General features: G+C 40.5%; 1 pseudogene; it reads left to right on the forward strand.

The window, feature by feature from the left end:
* The first annotated feature begins 9,549 nt into the window (after positions 1-9,549).
* On the forward strand, positions 9,550-12,403 carry LOC116682633 (uncharacterized; annotated as a pseudogene).
* Positions 12,404-23,770: the final 11,367 nt, after the last annotated feature.

Here is a 23,770-nt window from a genome sequence, read left to right on the forward strand (position 1 = left end):
ATGTGTAACCTTTATTGTTCGTATCTCAAGCATTTTAGGATGACATATCTTTCTTCACCTAGACCGATTTTGGTTTGAGTAATTAGCCAGGCCCCCTCATCCAGTCTCCTGTAATTAAACACAACATAATGAGTCATACTAGTTATTGCATTATTAAATCTTAATAATGTTAAAAAAAATAACTTGAAGTTAGTTCAAATATCTAAACATAAACATGTCAGCAGTTATTAACATTAACAACTGAGAGCTAACCATCCAATCCCATTACTCTTTAATGCTCCCAACATGTTCGACCCGCCAACCTCAAAGCTTGATAAAAGCCCACAAATTCCTTGCGCCCCTCCAGCAGTAAAACAGAGAAGCATGAACAATAAGCTCACTTGAAGCCATAAAAGGTATTTTCTTACACTTCAATCGGACTCTGACTTTGAATTCAAATATTTGGTATTCAAGAAAATTCCGCAACTTATGATGTAGGCCTATCTGTGATTTTACTAGTGGTTTCTCAGAAGTTTCTCACAGAAACTAGCTTGTTCATTGACATACAGTTGCCCACCAAACATCACAAACCTGTTGGGTGGGGCTTTACGTATTTGCTTGTTTGCCATCAAGTGACCTGCATACCAATGACTGTAAAGATTAATATGCACAGTGCATGCTGCTCTAGATTCTCCTGTAGAAAGATAAACACCAGAGTAGGCTAACTCCAGATTATTTAAGCAAAAAACGTCCCTGGGTGGACTTGAACCACCATCCTTTCGGTTAACAGCTGACTGTTCTGACCTATTGCTGCACAGAGACTGCATCTGGCTGAACTTCCATGAGAGGGAGCTCGATCTTTAAGCCACAAGCATTTGCTTTATGGCTTTTTGAGGTTGAGCTGCACATCTAAGCTTATCAGGCTATTTTCCTGTTACTCAGAAATTGGGGAAGCTGACTCATGCAGAAATGTAGAAGCTGGACGTGCAATGTATTGTTCTTCCATGTCAATTGGCCTCTGAATTTTCAAAAAGATTAAAAAAAAAAAAAAAATCTCCCTCCCCCCAAGGTGGCTGCTATCTCCATAGCAACCAGATGTAATGATTTTAAATGGAGACTAACTTTCCCTGGGAGGGGGGGGAGGGAGGAGGTCAATATTAACCTATCAGAGTCTGGGGATAGGAGAACTTTAATTGGCTCTCTGGTTTTTGGCTTTAACCTAAATGCTTTGCATCTACATCCAACTGTCTCTTTGACCCCTTGTCAAGGTAAGAAAGTGCACTCTCATGACCTCTTCAGGCTAGTTACAGCTAGCTAGTTACAGCTAGCTAGTTACAGCTAGCTAGCTACAGTTATCTAGCTGTAACTAGCTAACTGTAACTAGCTAACTGTAACTAGCTGGCTGTAGCTAGCTAGCTGTAACTAGCTAACTGTAAGCTGTACTAGCTAACTAACTGTAACTTGTACATTCAGGCAGATTTTAAGGTTGAACTTTGTTGAAAACAACATAAATGTCCTGTTACTGTAGATGGTGTGATCAGAAATGTCCAGGCCAGAACTGTATACCACTGTATATGTGATGAATGCATTTTATTGTGTCTTTTAAATATGTAATTAGGTTTTCACTGATGTAGTACTTAGCTAAAAAATGATACAGTGTAGTTTGATATAATTATGTTGAATATTTTTAAATTAGTGAGATATTCTTTTATATAAAAGTTGTTTTTATCAATTTATAATGTAACTATCAATATCTAAACAAAACGTTTAAAAGAAATAAACCTGGCTATTCCGTTAGTGTTTAAATATTAATGATGAAATGAATTCGTAAAGTTACATAAACGATAATCTTCTAGTCTGCCCTTGCTAGATATTAGCATGGCAACAGTCTCCACCAATCAGAAATTTCGCTGTCTCACACACACACACACACACACACACACACAATCAGTCACATACACGAACGCACACACGCACACAAACAAACACACTCACTCTCACACACACACACACACACACACACACATTTTCTACTCACTCACACACAAATATGCACACTAAAAGTACTGTTTTTTTAAATGGAGTCTGGTTGGTTTAGTGCTAGCTACGTCGTAGCTGTTTCTGGGGAACAGAAAGACCTTAAATTAAGGTGACCAGATTTCTCAGACAAAATCCGGGGACATTTTCAGCTCAGAAGCGTATTTACCTCCAAAACACGTCATGTTTTTACTTTTGTAAAACTTAAAACGGGGACACTAGACCTAGAGCTGTCCCCCCCCCCCAGGTCTGACGCTAGACCCCCCCCCTGCTGCTACTCCATACTCCATTACACCTCAGAGGGAATGTTTCAAGATAGAAAGTCCTAATACTTCAAGATAAAAAGTCCTAATACTTCAAGATAAAAAGTCTTAATATTTAAAAATAGAAAGTCCTAATAGTCCTGTGATTTCAAGATAGAAAGTCTTAATATGGGGGGGCACGTGACTATGACTGGCTGAGGACGTGTTTTCGCTGAGCTCCCGCTCCCACACAATATTGACTAACTTTCCTGCAACTTTCTACACCCCTCTTAGCTTAAAATAGCAACCACATAAGTGGCAACAAACAATTGAACCTTGCTGGTGATTAACCATGTCGAAACAGACGAAAATTCAGTCACGGAAGTTAACAAATACTCCGGCTGCTAATGCTAGCTCTGCTAGCGACTCTCCATTACAGGACGATGGGCCTCTGCCTAGTGTGGACACCGCGACTCTGATCCGCGAGGTAACCCAAAGTTTTACTAATGCCATGGACGAAAAGCTCTCTAAATTCTCAGAGACTCTAGAAAAAATCTCCTCAACTTTGGAGAACCAGTCCAAACGCATCACCGCGGCGGAGCAGCGAGTTTCGGATGTGGAAGACACGATGGCCGGGCTGGAATTAAGAGTTGCCGAAGCAGAGAAAAAAATTAAGTTAATGGCAGATAGCATAGATGATATGGAGAACCGGAGCAGGCGGGACAATATCCGTGTCCTCAATCTGGAAGAGGGCACGGAGGGGAAACGTCCTATACAGTTCTTTGAATCTTGGCTGCCGACTGTACTCGGCTTGGAGGGTAGCCCCGGTACTAAAAGCCGTATTAAGATCGACCGGGCACATCGCAGTTTGGGACTACGGGGAGCACGTCCACGTCCGGTGATTATTAAGCTCCACAATTCCAGAGACAAACCCAGGATAATGGCAGCACTGAGGGCGAAGCCGAACCTGGAGTACGAAGGCAAAAGGATCTTTATTCACCAAGACCTGTCTACCGCGGTTCGGGAGAGGCGTCGCGCCTTCAACGGCGTGTGTCAAGCCCTCATTGACAAAGGTATCCGTTTCAGCATGCGATTCCCGGCTACACTCACCGTGAACCACAACGGTACGGAGCACAAATTTGAAACACGGACAGCTGCAGAAAACTTTCTCAATACGCTGGAATAGAGTCAGAAGATGACTCCGATCTGTGATTCTCTTCTGCTGGTTCGCTAAGGACTGAGTAAGTTTTATTATACATATACAGAAGACTATATGTTCTAAAACTATTATTACAGCAAACTAAAACAGTTTGCATGAGAATTTAAATGGGTTCAGAGCCGAGTTGGCTCAATTATGTTTCGTCCTCTATTAAGATACGAGGGATTTGACGTTACTGGTAATATTGTTGCTACAGGAGCTTTTTGCTGATCTGACTGATCAGGATAATAAGGTGTTTGCTAACTTTATGTTGTGGGGGTGGGAGTGAGATATGAAAACTGTTTTGTTTTCCAGAAGCGATTACACCTTTCAGCGGCATGTGCTCTTACAATACTCCCCGTTGGGGAGCTCTCTGTTTTTTGTTTTTGTTTTGTTTTGTTTTCTCTCCCAGAGTTCTGACGTTCTCCCATTTGTTAGAGATGGGCATGTTTATCCCAGCACAATGTATCTGCCCAATAAGTGTGACCTGTAATGTGTATGTTTTTTGTTGTTGTTTTTTTCCTTCTATATTATATTTCTCTTGCCCTAAATGGATCACTCTTACTTGCTACTCGATAAGTAATCCACGTCATGAGTAACACAAAAATTATTACACTAAATGTCAAAGGTATCAATCATGTGGTGAAGCGGCGGAAAATTCTTTCCATGCTCAAAAAAGATAAGGTGCAAGTGGCACTATTACAAGAGACCCACCTCACTGATCTGGAACACTTGAAGTTAAAGCGGGACTGGGTCGGTCAAATTTATTATTCTTCATTTAACTCAAAGAGTAGAGGAGTAGCAATACTTATCCATAAAAATCTTACATTTACACTTGATAAAGTCATACAAGATACTGAAGGAAGGTATGTTGCTGTTACTGGATGTCTGTATGGAGAACGTGTTCTTATAGGAAGCGTCTATGCCCCCAATGCATTTGATAGCTCGTTTTATTCTAAATTATTGGCTGACATCTCCTCAATTTGCCCTCCATATGTCATACTTGGAGGAGATTTTAACTGCGTTTTGGCCCCAGAAATGGACCACAGCCCACCTAAAACTTCACCCCCTACCAAAATGGCCCAAGCTACAAAGAGGCTCTGTACAGATCTGGTTTTATTTGATGCATGGAGAGTAATTAACCCACAAGATAAAGACTTCACGTTTTTCTCTCGCCCTCATCATTCTTTTTCTAGAATTGATTATTTTTTTGTCTCGAGGTTAACCCTGGACAAGACTATAAACTGCTCTATTAATCCATGTGCCCTCTCAGACCACTCATCGGTCTCTATAGAACTCAGGCCACCTTACTATAACCCCCTATCTAGACACTGGCGTTTAAATATTTCTCTTTTGAGTGACCCTGCATTTTTAACATATTTGGAATCACAATGGGACCTTTTCATCTCAACAAATGATTCACCTGAGATCTCTGCGTCTACTCTGTGGGAAACAAGCAAGGCCTTCCTGAGAGGAGCCATAATTTCCTATACTGCTGCAAAGAGAAAAAGTATACTGGCAAACCAAATTGAACTTGAGCAACAAATTATAGCTCTGGATAGGGACCTCAAGACCACAGCTTCATTATCTATACTTAAAAAATTAGAAGCAGCCCGCTCTGCCCTAGACCAACTTTTGTCTCAAAAAGCAGAATCTGCCATATTTTTTGCTAAGCATAGATTATTCGAATCTGGCAATAAACCCGGGAGGCTCCTGGCTCGACTAGCCAGGGGCCAGACAGGGCCTCATGTTATACCATCGCTTAGGGACGGTAAAGGCACAGAGCATTTTGAAACCAAAACTATGTGCAAAATTTTTAAGGATTTTTATCAAGAACTATATTCCTCCGAGTGCCAAAACACTTTAGAGCAGAGGAAAAGATTTTTTGATAGAATACATCTTCCCACTCTAACTGAAGATTGTAGAAATGATTTATGTAGACCAATTACAGCACAGGAAGTTACAGAGACCATTAAATCACTACAGAGTGGGAAAGCCCCGGGTCCGGATGGATTCGGGCCTGAATTTTATAAAAAGATGATTAGGCTGGTGGTTGGACCCCTGACTAACATGTTTACTGAATCATTTGAAAGAGGCACGCTTCCTCCAACTTTAAATCTGGCCCACATCTCTTTGATTTTAAAAAAAGATAAGCCTTCTGATTGCTGCAGGTCTTATAGGCCAATAAGTTTGCTTGGTGTTGACTGTAAAATATTATCAAAACTCCTGGCTAGAAGGCTGGAGGAGATGCTACCTGTCCTAGTTAGACCAGATCAGACTGGATTTGTCAAAAATAGATATTCTTTCTCTAATGTTCGAAGGCTCCTAAACATAATACAATTTTCGCATAGTACTGAGAAGAGGGTCCTGGCGGTCTCATTAGACGCCGAAAAAGCGTTTGACCGGGTGGAGTGGGAGTACCTTTTTGATGTTCTTGATAAATTTGGGCTGGGCTCAGATTTTATTCAGTGGGTTAAGCTTCTATACAGGTCTCCTACCGCCCGGGTCTTGGTAAATGGCTCGGTGTCTGATATTTTTCCTTTGAGTAGAGGTACACGTCAGGGTTGTCCCCTCTCACCGCTTTTATTTGCACTTGCTCTCGAACCACTTGCTGAGACTATTAGGAATCACAATGGACTATCCGGTGTAACTTTAGGAGACATTGAATACAAAATATCGCTTTATGCTGATGACATATTACTGTTTATAACCAAACCAGAGAACTCTATACCTGTTCTAGTAGCAATTATAGATCAATTTGGCCAAATTTCAGGGTACAAAATTAACTATGACAAATCAGAGGCCCTGCCACTGGGTAACTTTGGAGACCGTGCATCTCTTGTTAACTTTCCATTTAGATGGTCGAGTGTTGGCTTTGTTTACCTGGGCGTCAGAGTATCGGCTAGGGTTGAAGAATTGTATAAATTGAATTTTAAGCCTACTTTGACAGCAGTTAAATGTGATCTTGAAAGATGGTTCGATCTTCCTCTGTCTTGGATGGGCAGGATTAGCCTGATAAAGATGAACGTGCTTCCCAGAATATTATATCCAATGCAAATGCTACCACTTAGGATCACTAGAAAGGCATTTTTAGGTATAGAAAGAGTTCTCTCAAATTTCATATGGCACGGAAAGAGACCTAGATTAAAGATGAAAACTTTACAACTACCCATTAGCAGAGGGGGTCAAGCCCTTCCCAATTTTTTGTATTATAACTGGGCCTGTCACGCACGCATAATATCAGGCTGGCTCAATCATTTTCTCCATCAGGAGGGAACCTTAGTGGATGCCTGGTGCTGTGCCCCCTTCTCCCCTATCAGTCTTATTTCAATTAACAAAGGTGAAATCATGGCAGAGGTTAAAAATAATCCCATCATGCTTAACACTTTAAAGACTTGGCATGATGTCACTAAACATGTTGGTCGGAGAGGCTTTTCATTAGCGTTACAACCTATAACCCAAAATAAAGCTTTCCCTCCTGGTGTGGGGACAAGTATTTTCAATTTTTGGTACTCAAAGGGGCTACTGTTCGTGGGTAATTTATTTGAAAACAATAATTTTATGTCATTTTCACAACTTCAAAATAAATACCAAATACCACATAACCACTTTTTTGGTTTTCTTCAGATTAGACACTTTGTACAGTCCAATCTTGTACTTTCAACAGACCAGTCAATAGAGAGTCCAATTGATAACCTCCTCCTTACTTTTAATTCAATTGCTTCCAATAACAGGAAATTTATCTCACTTTTCTACGGAAAACTGTACTCTCTTAATTGTGACAATGTTAACAGAAGCAGGGAGTCATGGGAAAGGGATTTGGAGATTGATCTTGACACTGATACCTGGTTAGGTGCATTTGAATCTGTTAAGAAACTGTTTATGTGTAATAGACTTAGAGAAAGTCAGTACAGGATATTACATAGAATGCAGCGCACTCCTCATTTTCTAAACAAGATCAACCCTCAAGTCTCTCCCTTCTGTAGGAAGTGTAAGAAAGAAGTAGGGACCTACTATCACTGTATTTGGCAATGTCCCTTAATACTCAGGTATTGGAGGAATATTTCTCAGGAGCTAAGTTCAATTTTTCACAAAACAGTTAAATCAGAACCAGTCTTGTTCCTTCTGAATCTACATCTAGAGAAGCTCTCTCTATCTGCAGGGCAACTGTTGTTAATGGGTAAACTCTTACTTCTAGCAAGGCGTTGTGTTTTGTTCCAGTGGATTGAGGAAAAACCTCCCTCGGTCACACAGTGGTACAGAGAAATATTTAAGGTTTTTCCTTTGGAACGCCTCAGTGCCATAGTGAGGGGCAATGCCCATTTGTTTTATAATGTTTGGCAACCTTTTCTTGATCACCTCCCTGGTGATCTTGCTGGTCTGTTGCAGGGTGGGAGACCACATTTTGTCTTTACCAGGTCATAAATTCTTTTGAATTTTTTTTTTTTTTTTTTATTTTATTTTATTTTATTTTATTTTTTTTAATGTATGTGTTTTTTTGTAAACGGTGATGTACATTGTGTGATGTAACATGTGATGTGCGGTTTGTGTGTGTGGATAATTTTTCCCCTGTTTTGTATGTTGGTAGTGGCTGGGCGTGTTTGTTTGTGAAAAATCAATAAAATATATATATAAAAAAAAAAAGAAAGTCTTAATATTTCAAGATAGAAAGTCTCAATATTTCATAATGTTGTACTGTTTACTGAACTACTGACAGCTTTTGCTTTACTGCTCAAGGCTTGTTTCTGCAACAGCTCACTGAGAATCAGATACAATAAAAACTATTGAGGACATATTTTCCTTTGACATGATGAAGTATTAAACGAGATCGCTGCAATGTAAGTTAATAGGATAATTGTGCAGCTTGTATTTACGTTCATAAAAGTGCTTGTTTAGCTGCTGACAGACTCAGATTAATATTCTAAGTGTCTGACACCATTATGGAAAGGATTTCTAAGGAGGTTGACCTTTCTGTTAAAGATTAAGATCCTTTTTTAAACATAAAAGTCTGCGAAATTGCGTTCGCTAAACCCACCAGACTCCATGTAAATAATCAGTGATTTTAGCATCGTAAAACACGGCTTCTAAAACCTCTCTGAGCACCGCTGGTTCTGGCTGCCTGGAGCCTGCGTCTGTAGGGGGAGCGACTATCGGCTCTGTTTTGTCAGTATTTTCTTTCTTTCATTCCAATTTCGGGTCTTTCAGTCACAGTGAAAACCGGGGACATTTCCGGGGACAGATCCAGCCGGGGACAGGTCGCCAAAATCGGGGACTGTCCCCGGAAACCGGGGACGTCTGGTCACCCTACCTTAAATAGGTTATAAAAGGTTATCTATCTTGAAGGGTTAAGACACTTAACACTTCACCATTAAAACAAAACTGTATGTATTTAAAAAATTTAGCAAAACTGGGGTGTTTTATTTATATACAGTCTATTAAGGCTCACATCACTAAACCCACCAGACTCCATGTAAATAAATAGTAATTTTAGGATAGTACAACACACTTCATTCAAACGCAACAGAAACCAAATAAAACTATGAAAAGCCATTGTTGGTCTTCTCTACAACTTTCCAAACATGTATAAATCTAGTGTTTGTTGAAATAAACACATACTTTACCGATTTACATGTGAAATTATGTTGGTTCAATACACGCTAAAAGTACTGTTTTTTAAATGGAGTCTGGTTGGTTTAGCGCTAGCTACTTCATAGCGCTTTTTGGTAAACAGAAAGGTCTTAAATAGGTTTTAAAAAGTTATACATCTGTGTATATCTATACCTTTACCTATTCAAATATACACACACACATTCACAATCTATTCGGAACTCTAATTTGCATATTCCAGAACACGTCTTTGTGATGTCACTGACGTTTCCTCATGATGGAACTTGTCATCATAGTCGGTGTTCCGGTCCCTTTACCTTTAGAACACACAGACACACACATACATACACACACACACACACACACACACACACACACACACACACACACACACACACACACACACACACACAGTGGGAAGCTCATTCTTAAGAAACTTAAGTGTTGAAGGGTTGGAGCTACATTCACTCCTTACTCTGAAGTTATCGTGTTGGAACCTTGTTTAACATTATCATGAAGAAAGATTGTGCAAAGACTCTTGTTTCTCCGGCCCTAAGGAGATTCCGAGGTTAGTGTGAGATCAGGGCAAATCCCACTGTGATCTGTACTGTGGAATAATAAAAAAAAACAATTAAAAACATTTAGCGGCTATAATTCACAACAAATTGATGTTTTTCTCATTTGTAGAGCGTTATGTCAGGACGCCAGCGACTGCACGTGATGGACCGACAAGGACAATTAAAAGAAAGGCCAAGAAGACCCTTGGGAAAAAGATAAGGGTCCCTAAAACTGAACACCCAAACACCTCTAGGGGGGATGTCGACGTGAGAGGAGGGAAGAGGACACGACTTGGCCGTGTTAAGCATGACATGGAGACGGCGTCCTGCTCAGCGGACACTGGTAGGCTGGGAGCTGATCATGTGACATTACTGTTGGGAGTGTATACCTCTATCGTTTTACTGAACACGAGGGTCAGGGCAGTCGTGAAATAAGTTCTCAGATCTTTAACTTAACTTAAAGTAAGTCATATATAAGTAAAGGTCCTGCATTCAAACATTTTTAAAGTACAAGAACCTTTAGAATCATACCTAAGTTCAGTATTTGAGTAAAATATCTTAGTTTCTTCTATTGGCTGGGTTCAAATTTAGTGGATTCATTATTACAGAAATGTCCATCAACTGGGAAAGTGGTATGTTGATCTAAATACACTTTGGTTCACCTGAATTACAAAGGAAAACTAATTTGCTTCTCGCTAGTGGTATCTTTGACAATAGTTTTGGATTTTCCGCTCATATAAATACCACTAGAGGACAGTGAGAAATACTGTTGTTGATAACGTCTTGGCAGGCTTTTTAAAAACTTTATACAGAACCAAGCTTACTGTTTCTTAATAATAAGTTAGGCTAAACACAGCTCAACTCCAGCTCCGGCAGCAGAGCATAAAAGATTCATTATGTACCGTTACCGAATGATGGCCTGTTCTGTCATCTACTTATTGTAGTGACTGTGTCTGGGACTTTCAACAAGCGGTTGTTTCCCCAGGTTTTTTCTCATGCAGAAAGCTGCAGTACATCTGTGGAAAATGTGAGCAGGAGAGGTGTTAAGAGGAAGGCCGTCGCCGATGGTGAAGAACCAAGCCGGAAAAAGGGAAAATCCGACCTGAAGGAGACCAAACTAGATTTGTCCGTCGCTGCCTTAACAGGTCAGTAGATAGCGATACATGTAGGGTTTGGCTTTATGTTAGCGTGATTTAAATAAGTTGTAATATTACATAATTGGTGTTCCTCTCAACTGTGTTAAACAAAATGTGCTTGTTTGTCTTTAAAAAAAAATGTAAGGCCAAATACATAGAGCGGGATCAGCTGGGCCTGGGAGGATGTGGATCTGTGTTTGCCGGATATCGCAGAGCAGATGATTTACCTGTAAGTGTTACACACACATTCTTAAACACGGACATAGTATAGTCAGGAAGTGCTAACCAAAGTCCTGTTGGTCCTCATAGGTTGCCATCAAACATGTACCGAAGGACAAAATCCTCTGCAAAGTAGTGGTAAGTGAGCAACACCTACTGCTGTTGAAATCAGCTGTATTCAGCACTGCACTCTCTTACTGAACGCATTATGGATGAATGATTCTATATTATTCTCTAAAACGTTCCTCTCCCTCATCCTCCATTTTGTTGTGATGTTTCAGGACCAGAATGGGAAGCAGCTGTCTGTGGAGGTCGCCGTCATGTTAAAACTTGCGGCTGGAACGAGTGGATCGGTGGGGACGACAGCGCCGGTGGCCCTACTGGACAGGTAGGTATGATTTGGACCAGGAGCTGATCCTGGTGCTGGAGAGACCAGTTCCCTCCAAGGACCTGCTCAGCTACGTCTAGGACAACGGAGGTTCCCTACCGGAGGAACAGGCCAAGGTAAACTACTGGAGGATCCTGTGTCTGTGCGTGTGTGTGGGTGTGTGTGTGTGTATGTATCTGTGTGTGTGTCTGTGTGTGTGTCTGTCTGTGTGTGTGTGTGGGTGTGTGTCCCTGTGTGTGTGTGTGTCTGTGTATGTCGCTGTGTGTGTTTGTCTCTGTGTGTGTGTATGTATCTGTGTGTGTGTATGTATCTGTGTGTGTGTGTGTGTGTGTGTGTGTATGTATCTGTGTGTGTGTGTGTGTGTGTGTCTATGTGTGTGTGTGTGTGTGTGTCGCTGTGTGTGTTTGTCACTGTGTGTGTGTGTTTGTCTCTGTGTGTGTGTGTGTGTGTGTGTATATGTATCTGTGTGTGTATGTATCTGTCTGTGTGTGTGTGTGTGTGTCTCTCTGTGTGTGTGTGTGTGTGTGTGTGTGTGTCCTGTGTGTCTCTGTGTGTCTGTGTGTGTGTCAGGTAAATGCAGTAGTACAGTGTTTTCCTCTGAAGTACAAGTACACAGTAAGTCAGTAGTATACAGTGGAGGTTGTATAATACAGGCCGTCACATCGCCATGGCAACCGTTGCCAGCTGATCTGTATCTTCTCTTTCCGACCACTGCTTTATTTTTACCCTTACACACACACACACACACTAAGACACAGACACAAAGAAACAGACAGACACACACACTATCATACACACACACACACACACCCCCACAATCACACACACACACACACAGACAATCTCTCTCTCTCTCACACACACACATAAAGTAAATAAACTCTTAGGCTACAGTAATGTTAAAAGTGATTCCCAACATGTTGAGAGAAGGTTCCCAACTTTATGTAACAGGTTTGATTTGGACTTGATCAATCTGGACTTGATGCCCTCACCAGCTGCCTATCAGGAACAGCTGCATGTGGAAGAATACGTCATGGTGAGCGCTGATTGGCTGGTACTGGTCCAACATCTACCAACCAGATAGTGGTGTGGGTGGGACATGAAGGGAGACTCAGTGCTGATTGGCTGGTACTGGTCTAACATCTACCAACCAGATAGTGTTGTGGGCGGGACATGAAGTGAGACTCAGTGCTGATTGGCTGGTACTGGTCTAACATCTACCAACCACATAGGTTATAATTTATTATTATAATAATTTTGTTATATTTCCATTTTAATGTCCTTTATTCAGATTAATCAGAAACATGTTACAGACCCACATATGTGTTGTTTATAATAATTACTCAGAAATCACAATCATTATTAATAAAGTTTGTTACCCAGGCAATAGATTATATATATATATATGGTACTTTCCGGTTATCTCGACCTCATCAAAACAATATGACCTCATTTTTTTAAAAATCCTTTTATTGTCCAATAGCAGGCGGCAGAATATTGTTATTGTCCAATAGCAGGCGGCCAATAATTCTTCACGTCACCCAGAATAGCATCGAACGGATTCTTTTCGCTGATACCGGTTCTCCACATGAACTCGGCCAAGTAAGACTTCAGGAAGTGACGATCTGTGCCTCTGTGCTTCTTATTCCTCCACTTTGCTGATCCCCACATCCTTTCCACGGTCTGAGTGTGTGCGCCTGTCTCGGGATTCACAAAGTTGTAACGATGGTTGACTTTGAAGTGCTCAAATCCAGCCCGCTCCAGTTCTTGTGTCTTGTAGGCCTTCCAGCTGTCTGAGTAGATGATGGTCCCCTCGGCAATGTTCTCCTTGATTGCAGTCAGCAGAGTAGGCGCACTTCGATCCGGCACTTCGATGAGAAAGCATTCCTTGGTTTCGCGGCATATCCCTCCGAAGATCCATTGTTGAGGTAGCACCCGGCCGGCATTGTTCTTGCGCTTGGTGAAAAGTGACTCATCAATTTCCACGATCATCCCCTCGCCGCCAATTTGTCCTCGATCCTTCGCCAGTAAAGTCTCCACGCAGACTTGTCTCAGATAGTTACTCCAGTCTGTTGTTGTGTCCTTGTTGATCCCAAGCTCCCTATTGCACAGCTTCCCCGATGTCATTTCCCAGGCCCAGATGTAGATGAAACGCGCGACAGTAACGAATGGAGGACGAGATTGAGCGAACCAGTTGCCGTTGCGAATATTGATCTTCTGACAGCAGGCCCTGAGTGTGCACTTCCAGAAGATTTCTTTGCCAAAGTACAGCTTCATGAGATGGTCGTTCTTGCATCTTCGTTCTTTTGGGAGTAGAACACGATCTTGAAAGAATTTCACAGCTTCCTCCTCAGTAGTTGGCAGGCTAAAGAGGTTCATCTTTCTAGCCGGGAATGAGATAACGGTCGAGATAACGGGCGAGATAACGGGCGAGATAACGGGCGGAAAAATGATAACGGTCGAGATAACGGGCGGATAAATGAGGTCGAGATAACCGGAAAGTACCATATATATATATATCAACATGTGTCTTTTCTTACAAAGACGTAACCACAGGCTTCCTGAGCACAGACTCACTGGTACATCTGGTTTAGAGCCCGACCGATATATCGGCGGTCCGATATTAGGCATTTGTTGATCTGACGGTATCGGCATCTATAATGGCCAATAAAAAAAAATAATAATATGCATTCATCTGAATCAGTTATGATGACAAATAATTTTTTCTGACAAATTAATATTTAATTAATAAAAACGCAATGTGAACCATGTTATGAGCATTGATGTTGCATAGTTTCTCCACCAGAGGGCGCTCTACAACGTCCTTGTTTGTTATGGTTTGGTTTTTAAGTATTATTTTATAGCAGTAATCTGTTTTCCTGTGTTTAATTCTTAGCCTGGTTCTGTCATGTCTTGTGATTACTGTATGGTATTTTTGGTCTTGTCTTGTATATGTTCTGTTTCCTGTTTTATTTTGAAGTCTGGGTCTCTGTCCAAATTCCATTCCAAAACAAATGGAATTCTGATTAGTTATGTTGTCAGTTCAGAAGCCAGCCACAGGGTGCTGCAGTTGCCTAGCAACGGTGCTAGGCAACTGGTTGTTCTGTGACATCAGATTCTAAAACAGCTTTGATCTTTTTTGATGTGATGTCATAGACCCACAGGATTTTTTTTTTTTGATCTCACACAGTATTGGTACGGAAAAAGACACAACACAGTTGATTTGAACAATTATCATGTCTGGACCAGAAATATCACAGACAGAGAATATGCTTGAGGTTACAGGAGATCCTGTTCGCCCACTGATTGAATCCTTTTTTAAAAGGATAACACCGGAACAGTGGGAATCGTTGAAATCCTGCACCCCCGATGATGCCACTAAAATTATGGTGGCCGACCTTCTTTTGGACATAATAACATTGTTGTCAAAAGTCTGCTTGGTGAATCTTAGGAGCAGAAATGCAGCGGCGTCTGAGGAGTGGCTGGTTTCTGAGGAGCGTGTAACGTCCAGTCTGGGCGACGTACTCTTTCGGAGTTTTGCCGGGGCTCTGAACGATGAGGACCAAGTCGAGTGTGTCAGCTCACGGCGCTTGACAGGTTTGGTTGGTAAAGAGGTTGCAGAAAGTGTCAAATCTGCTCTCTCCACTACTATGTGCACTACAGAGCCTGTGATAATTCAGCACATCACTCCCCCTCGCAGGCTTAATGCTATGGTTGGTCATGTCTGCAAAATGGTAAAAGCTTTCACAGCCAAGATAAAAACTTTGTGCTCGGCCCAAACCTGTGTGGCAACAAAGAGTCATACCATAACAGAACAGATGCCCTTCCAGGGAGAAGTGACAGAAGGTATGGAGACGGAAGACACTGACAACTGCATCCAATCACCAGTTACAGCTGTGGAACCAGAATTCCCGCAGATCATCTCATCAGACGACAGTGTGATTGAGATTCCAATATTGACGTCTGTCGAAAGTATAATCAGGATGGAGGTGATAACGATTTTGGATCAAGTGCCGGATTTTAAGTATCAGCCAATTCAATCTGAATGCTCTCGGGAGATTGAAGAGGTTGCAGAAGACATCGCTCGGTCAATAAGTCAAATTAAGAGTTTGGACGGGGCAGAAGCTGCCAGTCCACAGTACCAACAGAAGTTCAAGCTGTTTGTAGAAGCGATAGCGAGTAAGATCAAGTCTTTTTTCACAATGCGCTTGGCCAAAGCTTGGTATTATCGTATATTGGAGGCGCTCAAGGCCAAATTCCCCAAGCAATCAAACGCTGAAAGCGAGCACTCAAGACAGACAGCCATGGAGAAATTTGACTCTCTGCTTCAGACTGAGGATAATAACAAATCACAGCGTGGGAATGTGGTTAATGTGATTCAGAAGTTTGAGAATATGACCCCCAGAAAAAGCATGACATTCACACAGAAATTTACTGATCTCCTCTATAGGGACATCACACGTGGAATCGCGCCCAATTTGATCACAGAACCAATGAGAGGGAAGTCATGCAGTGATGTGGTTGTTCCTGATTCACATGCTGACATGTACGCTGAAATTCGAAACAAAGTGGGGAATTTCATGGGACTGATGGGGTGGTGGCTGAAAACTCAGATCAGCAGCCACGCTGATAGGGTGGCATTCAAAATATTAAAAGAAGAGTCACTGGCAGCACCGCAGCTACCGAAGGTCAACATCCCAGAGAAGCCCGTGGAAGCTGCTCCAGCTCCTGGCTCGGTCTGTGAGGAGACATGTGCCGTACCTGCACCGGATGCACACAGGAAAGCATTCATCCAGATATTCTCAGCGAAGCTGGTTTCTCGGATATACAGGAAAACAAAAGTGAACTGGTCTATTGGAAACCCAGAGGACTACGTTAACCATCTGTTCAATAGAACATGGGCCGACGTCAAGGGTGTAGATTTTGATATTACCCAAAAAACGATTAAAAACCTTGACAAGGCCATTTTCCAAGATTTGTGTAAGAAATGCGGCTGTGCGGAGAAGGTGCTGATCTCCATGCGTCTAAAAGATCCAGCACTGGAAAGATGTATTGCCTACTCTGTCAAAGAATACCTGATGACACCACCAACCAGACATAAGGATGTTAGAAGAGACCAAAAGAAGCTCTTGGCCAGATTCCGCGCAGCCATCAGCAACCAGTACAATGAGTTCCCAACAATCCAGACTCTGGGACACCAAGAGGTGCAAGATGTCCACAAAGAGATCCTCACCCACCCAGAGGTGGAGACTCTGAGACACCAAGAGGTGGAAGATGTCCATGAAGAACAACAACAGACAGCTTCTTCTGAAAAACAGAAGAAGCCTTCTCGATGGGAGACATTCAACAATTCTAAATTTGCGAGAGATTTACTGCCGCCATGCTGCTTCTTGGTCTTATTTCTGGTTCCATTTTGCTGCTGTTTTTAGCAGCCCGTTGGGTGCTAACTCTAGCAGGAGGATAACACGGTGTAGACAACACCGATTGGTTTCATTTTTCTCTCTACTGACAGACCTCCTAATGTTCAAACAACAGAGCTACGTGTTGAAATTGACTGGAATTCTCCTTCAACAAGCCAGGAGTAAAGCTGTTCACCTCCAACCTACTTTACTTTCTGCGTTACGCATCTGCTCCCTCTGCCAAGCACCCTATCACTCCAAATCCCCTGCGTGAAAACAAGAAGAAGGATGAGGAGTGAAACACTGACACACACACACACACACACACACACACACACACACAGAGTAATAGGCTGAAGTGCAGTGGGAAGGTGCAGTGTAAAGTCATCAGACAGCTGGTTTCTGTCTTTCAGGACTTTATACATTCCCACTGTGTCTGCTTGGGTTTAATCTGGGTGATCCAGTTTCCTCCCACTAACGTTAAGAAGTACTTGTGTGTAGGAATACCTTCAATAGATTCTTTGAAAATACCTTCTGTATAGTTGTATTTCTGTAGAAACTGTCTTTTTCTGAGCCATTTTATCTCATATTTTGTTACTTTTATCGCAAAATAAATACTTTTAAATCCAAAAACATTGTTCCACTGACTTGACAATAGCTTGGAAGTAGAGTTCGGCAATATTTTGATACTATATCGATATTGAGATATGAAACTAGATATCGTCTTAGATTTTGGATATTGTAATATTGTAATATGACATAAGTGTTGTCTTTTCTTGGTTTTAATGGCTGCATTACAGTAAAGTGATGTCCTTTTCTGAACTTACCAGACTGTTGTAACTGTTCTATTATTTACCTTTACACACTTATTCATTCCTCCTCTCTAAGCGTAGCTCCCATGGCGCCATTTTAATGCTAAGGCGCCATCCCCTGGTGTTAGCATCCCATTGACTCCCATTAATTTTGGTACCACTTAGACAGTAAATAACTTTACATCTGAAGCGTCTAAAGACTCTATTTATCCCTTGTTTATTTCTAAAGAAATATGACAATTTATAAAAGGCTCCATTACCTTGTAGCTCACGTTATGGCGCCGTAGCAGATGTTTTTGTAAAAATAGGCTAACAATTGTGTCATAACCATGGGACTTGTCAGGAGAAGCTCGCAGTTTGGACTTCCATCAGCTGTTTATTATTGCTAATGTTAACTAGCATTGTAGTTAGCAGTAATTAGCCTGTGCCTATGTTAATGTTAACTAGCATGTTAGCAGTAATTAGCCTGTGCCTATGTTAATGTTACCTAACATATTAGTTAGCAGTAATTAGCCTGTACCTATGTTAATGTTAACTAGCATGTTAGCAGTAGCCTGTGCCTATGTTAATGTTACCTAGCATATTAGTTAGCAGTAATTAGCCTGTGCCTATGTTAATGTAAACTAGAATGCTAATTAGCTGTAATTAGCCTGTGCCTATAATAATGTTAACTAGCATGTTAGTTAGCAGTAATTAGCCTGTGCCTATACTAATGTTAACTAGCATGTTAGTTAGCAGTAATTAGCCTGTGCCTATGTTAATGTTACCTAGCATATTAGTTAGCAGTAATTAGCCTGTGCCTATGTTAATGTAAACTAGCATGCTAATTAGCTGTAATGAGCCTGTGCCTATACTAATGTTAACTAGCATGTTAGTTAGCAGTAATTACCCTGTACCTATGTTAATGTTACCTAGCATGTTAGTTAGCAGTAATTAGCCTGTGCCTATGTTAATGTTACCTAGCATATTAGTTAGCAGTAATTAGCCTGTGCCTATGTTAATGTAAACTAGCATGCTAATTAGCTGTAATTAGCCTGTGCCTATACTAGTGTTAACTAGCATGTTAGTTAGCAGTAATTAGCCTGTGCCTATACTAATGTTAACTAGCATGTCAGTTAGCAGTAATTAGCCTGTGCCTATGTTAATGTTACCTATCATATTAGTTAGCAGTAATTAGCCTGTGCCTATGTTAATGTTAACTAGCATGTTAGCAGTAGCCTGTGCCTATGTTAATGTTACCTAGCATATTAGTTAGCAGTAATTAGCCTGTGCCTATGTTAATGTTACCTATCATATTAGTTAGCAGTAATTCGCCTGTGCCTATGTTAATGTTAACTAGCATGTTAGCAGTAGCCTGTGCCTATGTTAAAGTTTCCTAGCATATTAGTTAGCAGTAATTAGCCTGTGCCTATGTTAATGTAAACTAGCATGCTAATTAGCTGTAATTAGCCTGTGCCTATACTAATGTTAACTAGCATGTTAGTTAGCAGTAATTAGCCTGTGCCTATGTTAATGTTACCTATCATATTAGTTAGCAGTAATTAGCCTGTACCTATGTTAATGTTACTAGCATGTTAGCAGTAGCCTGTGCCTATGTTAATGTTACCTAGCATATTAGTTAGCAGTAATTAGCCTGTGCCTATGTTAATGTAAACTAGTATGCTAATTAGCTGTAATTAGCCTGTGCCTATACTAATGTTAACTAGCATGTAAGTTAGCAGTAATTAGCCTGTGCCTATACTAATGTTAACTAGCATGTTAGTTAGCAGTAATTAGCCTGTGCCTATGTTAATGTAAACTAGCATGCTAATTAGCTGTAATGAGCCTGTGCCTATACTATGTTAACTAGCATGTTAGTTAGCAGTAATTAGCCTGTACCTATGTTAATGTTACCTAGCATGTTAGTTAGCAGTAATTAGCCTGTGCCTATGTTAATGTTACCTAGCATATTAGTTAGCAGTAATTAGCCTGTGCCTATGTTAATGTAAACTAGCATGCTAATTAGCTGTAATTAGCCTGTGCCTATACTAATGTTAACTAGCATGTTAGTTAGCAGTAATTAGCCTGTGCCTATACTAATGTTAACTAGCATGTCAGTTAGCAGTAATTAGCCTGTGCCTATGTTAATGTTACCTATCATATTAGTTAGCAGTAATTAGCCTGTGCCTATGTTAATGTTAACTAGCATGTTAGCAGTAGCCTGTGCCTATGTTAATGTTACCTAGCATATTAGTTAGCAGTAATTAGCCTGTGCCTATGTTAATGTTACCTATGATATTAGTTAGCAGTAATTCGCCTGTGCCTATGTTAATGTTAACTAGCATGTTAGCAGTAGCCTGTGCCTATGTTAAAGTTTCCTAGCATATTAGTTAGCAGTAATTAACCTGTGCCTATGTTAATGTAAACTAGCATGCTAATTAGCTGTAATTAGCCTGTGCCTATACTAATGTTAACTAGCATGTTAGTTAGCAGTAATTAGCCTGTGCCTATGTTAATGTTACCTATCATATTAGTTAGCAGTAATTAGCCTGTACCTATGTTAATGTTAACTAGCATGTTAGCAGTAGCCTGTGCCTATGTTAATGTTACCTAGCATATTAGTTAGCAGTAATTAGCCTGTGCCTATGTTAATGTAAACTAGTATGCTAATTAGCTGTAATTAGCCTGTGCCTATACTAATGTTAACTAGCATGTAAGTTAGCAGTAATTAGCCTGTGCCTATACTAATGTTAACTAGCATGTTAGTTAGCAGTAATTAGCCTGTGCCTATGTTAATGTAAACTAGCATGCTAATTAGCTGTAATGAGCCTGTGCCTATACTAATGTTAACTAGCATGTTAGTTAGCAGTAATTAGCCTGTACCTATGTTAATGTTACCTAGCATGTTAGTTAGCAGTAATTAGCCTGTGCCTATGTTAATGTTACCTAGCATATTAGTTAGCAGTAATTAGCCTGTGCCTATGTTAATGTAAACTAGCATGCTAATTAGCTGTAATTAGCCTGTGCCTATACTAATGTTAACTAGCATGTTAGTTAGCAGTAATTAGCCTGTGCCTATACTAATGTTAACTAGCATGTCAGTTAGCAGTAATTAGCCTGTGCCTATGTTAATGTTACCTATCATATTAGTTAGCAGTAATTAGCCTGTGCCTATGTTAATGTTAACTAGCATGTTAGCAGTAGCCTGTGCCTATGTTAATGTTACCTAGCATATTAGTTAGCAGTAATTAGCCTGTGCCTATGTTAATGTTACCTATCATATTAGTTAGCAGTAATTCGCCTGTGCCTATGTTAATGTTAACTAGCATGTTAGCAGTAGCCTGTGCCTATGTTAAAGTTTCCTAGAATATTAGTTAGCAGTAATTAGCCTGTGCCTATGTTAATGTAAACTAGCATGCTAATTAGCTGTAATTAGCCTGTGCCTATACTAATGTTACTAGCATGTTAGTTAGCAGTAATTAGCCTGTGCCTATGTTAATGTTACCTATCATATTAGTTAGCAGTAATTAGCGTGTACCTATGTTAATGTTAACTAGCATGCTAGCAGTAGCCTGTGCCTATGTTAATGTTACCTAGCATATTAGTTAGCAGTAATTAGCCTGTGCCTATGTTAATGTAAACTAGTATGCTAATTAGCTGTAATTAGCCTGTGCCTATACTAATGTTAACTAGCATGTAAGTTAGCAGTAATTAGCCTGTGCCTATACTAATGTTAACTAGCATGTTAGTTAGCAGTACTTAGCCTGTGCCTATGTTAATGGTAACTAGCATTTAGTTAGCAGTAATTAGCCTGTGCCTATGTTAATGTTAACTAGCATGTTAGTTAGCAGTATTAGCCTGTGCCTACACTAATGTTAACTAGCATGTTAGTTAGCAGTAATTAGCCTGTGCCTATGTTAATGTTAACTAGCATGTTAGTTAGCAGTAATTAGCCTGTGCGTATGTTAATGGTAACTGGCATGTTAGTTAGCAGTAATTAGCCTGTGCCTATGTTAATGGTAACTAGCATGTTAGTTAGCAGTAATTAGCCTGTGCCTATGTTAATGGTAACTAGCATGTTAGTTGGCAGTAATTAGCCTGTGCCTATGTTAATGGTAACTAGCATGTTAGTTGGCAGTAATTAGCCAGTGCCTAAGGTGAACAGATTTCTCAGACAAAATCCGGGGACATTTTTAGCTCAGAAGCATAAATACCTCCAAAACAGGTCATGCTTTGTAAAACTTAAACGGGGACACTGCCCCAGGGGCATCACAAGATCTAGAGCTGCACTGGAGCACAAGCCCCCCCTAGGGGGGTTCATGGGCATGCTTCCCTGCAAGAAATGTTAATAATAATAATATATAATACATTTTATTTATAGGTGCTTTTCTCCGCACTCAAGGATGCCGCACAGGGTATTCATATATTAAAAACAGCAAAACAAATACTATACATAATAAACAAAACAGCAAAACAAATACTATACAACAAAAACAACGTAAAGGCAGAGCAATAGACATCTTAGTGGAGTAGGCAGTTTTAAACAGATGTGTTTTATGTTAGGAGTTTAATGGGGGGATGAATCAATGTTTCTGAGTTGGTGGTGGTAATGAGTTCCAGAGATGGGGGGCAGAGCGGTGGTGCTGAGACGGGCGGAGGGGCAGAGAGGTTTATGGAGGAAGAGGATCTGAGCGAACGGGAGGGAGTGGGACGCTGGAGGAGATCAGACAGATATGGGGGGCTAAGTTGTGGATGGCCTTGAATGCTAACAGGGAGTACTTTGAATTGGATACGGAACTGGACCAGGAGCCATTGGTGCTGGTGGAGGACATGAGTGATGTGGGACCTGGGATCTCCAGCAGGTATTATGGTAGAGTCTTTAAAAGAGCTGCAAAGATATTACCTCCTGTGGTAATCTGACTGGTAGGGTTATGGAGCGTAGTGGTAGACTAAGACCTCCTGTGACACAAACTAAGTGGTATGCTCTCTCTTTTATACCTCAGGCTATCAGACAGCACAACAACCTACCTACATATTTTAAAGGTTTTTGTTGTACCGTATGGTACAATAGTATATTTATTGTGCTGTATTTATGCTCCGGTTTTTAGGGTGTTACAGTAAAGAAGATGTTCACAAGTTCAGCCCAGGTAAATGCTCAGCCCACTTTCACACAGACCTAAACCTACTCACTTAATGCTGGTTACAATATTTGAAATTTTTCATAAAGTATTGACATTTTTCAATAAAGTATTGGCTTTTTCCTCCAAAAGTTTTGTTTGATTAACATTTACCCTGGACCCGAGACAGCACCTCTGATTCATAGTTGAATCATTTAATAACCATAAAAGATAGAAAATTACCGATTATTGCGGCTAAAAGCTAACGAGTAACGGTTGCGGAGGTCTCTTCCGGGTCTTTCTAGCCTCTACAGGTGATTTTCTATCCAGCCTGGAACTTGTGCCCTTTTTCAGGGTCATTGAGCATTAAATCCAAACGGTTACATCCAAAATTCTCCACTTTATGTCCATAATTCATTTCTGCTGTTAGCTCCGGGCTCCGTGTCCCCCCTGTGTGTGTTGAAGTGTAGGCAAGCAGCATGCCCATAAAGGAGACAACATAACCAAAGAGTTCAGTGGGAAAGATAGTGATCCGGGATTCCCCCCAGTAAAACTAGTCTAGCATGTGAGCAAAGATACGTGGTGGACAACATAGATAGCATGTGAGAGGTAGCGGGATCAATGCCCGCATTCTCCAGAGGACTTTAGATTCTTCTTGTTTTACAACAACAACTATAAATTTGGACTTTTTACGACATACTATACTACGACTTTTTAGGAATATTTCGACATACTATACTATGACATTTTAGGACATTTTATGAATATTTTGTCATACTATACTATGACTTTTATGAATTTTTTGACATATTATACTATGAATTTTTTTGAATATTTTGTCATACTATACCTTTCATGAATTATTTGACATATTATGCTATGAATTGTTATAATTTTTTTGACATACTATACTATGAATTTTTATACATATTTCGACATACTACAGGATGACTTTTTATGTATTTTTAGACATACTAAACAATGACTTTTTAAGAATTTTTGACATACTATGACTTTTTATGACTTTTTATGAATTTTTGACATAGTACACTATGACTTATGAATTTTTCGACATACTATACGATGACTTTTTATAAAAA

Source organism: Etheostoma spectabile, unplaced genomic scaffold (assembly GCF_008692095.1).
Source record: "Etheostoma spectabile isolate EspeVRDwgs_2016 unplaced genomic scaffold, UIUC_Espe_1.0 scaffold00018820, whole genome shotgun sequence".
Classification (NCBI taxonomy): domain Eukaryota; kingdom Metazoa; phylum Chordata; class Actinopteri; order Perciformes; family Percidae; genus Etheostoma; species Etheostoma spectabile.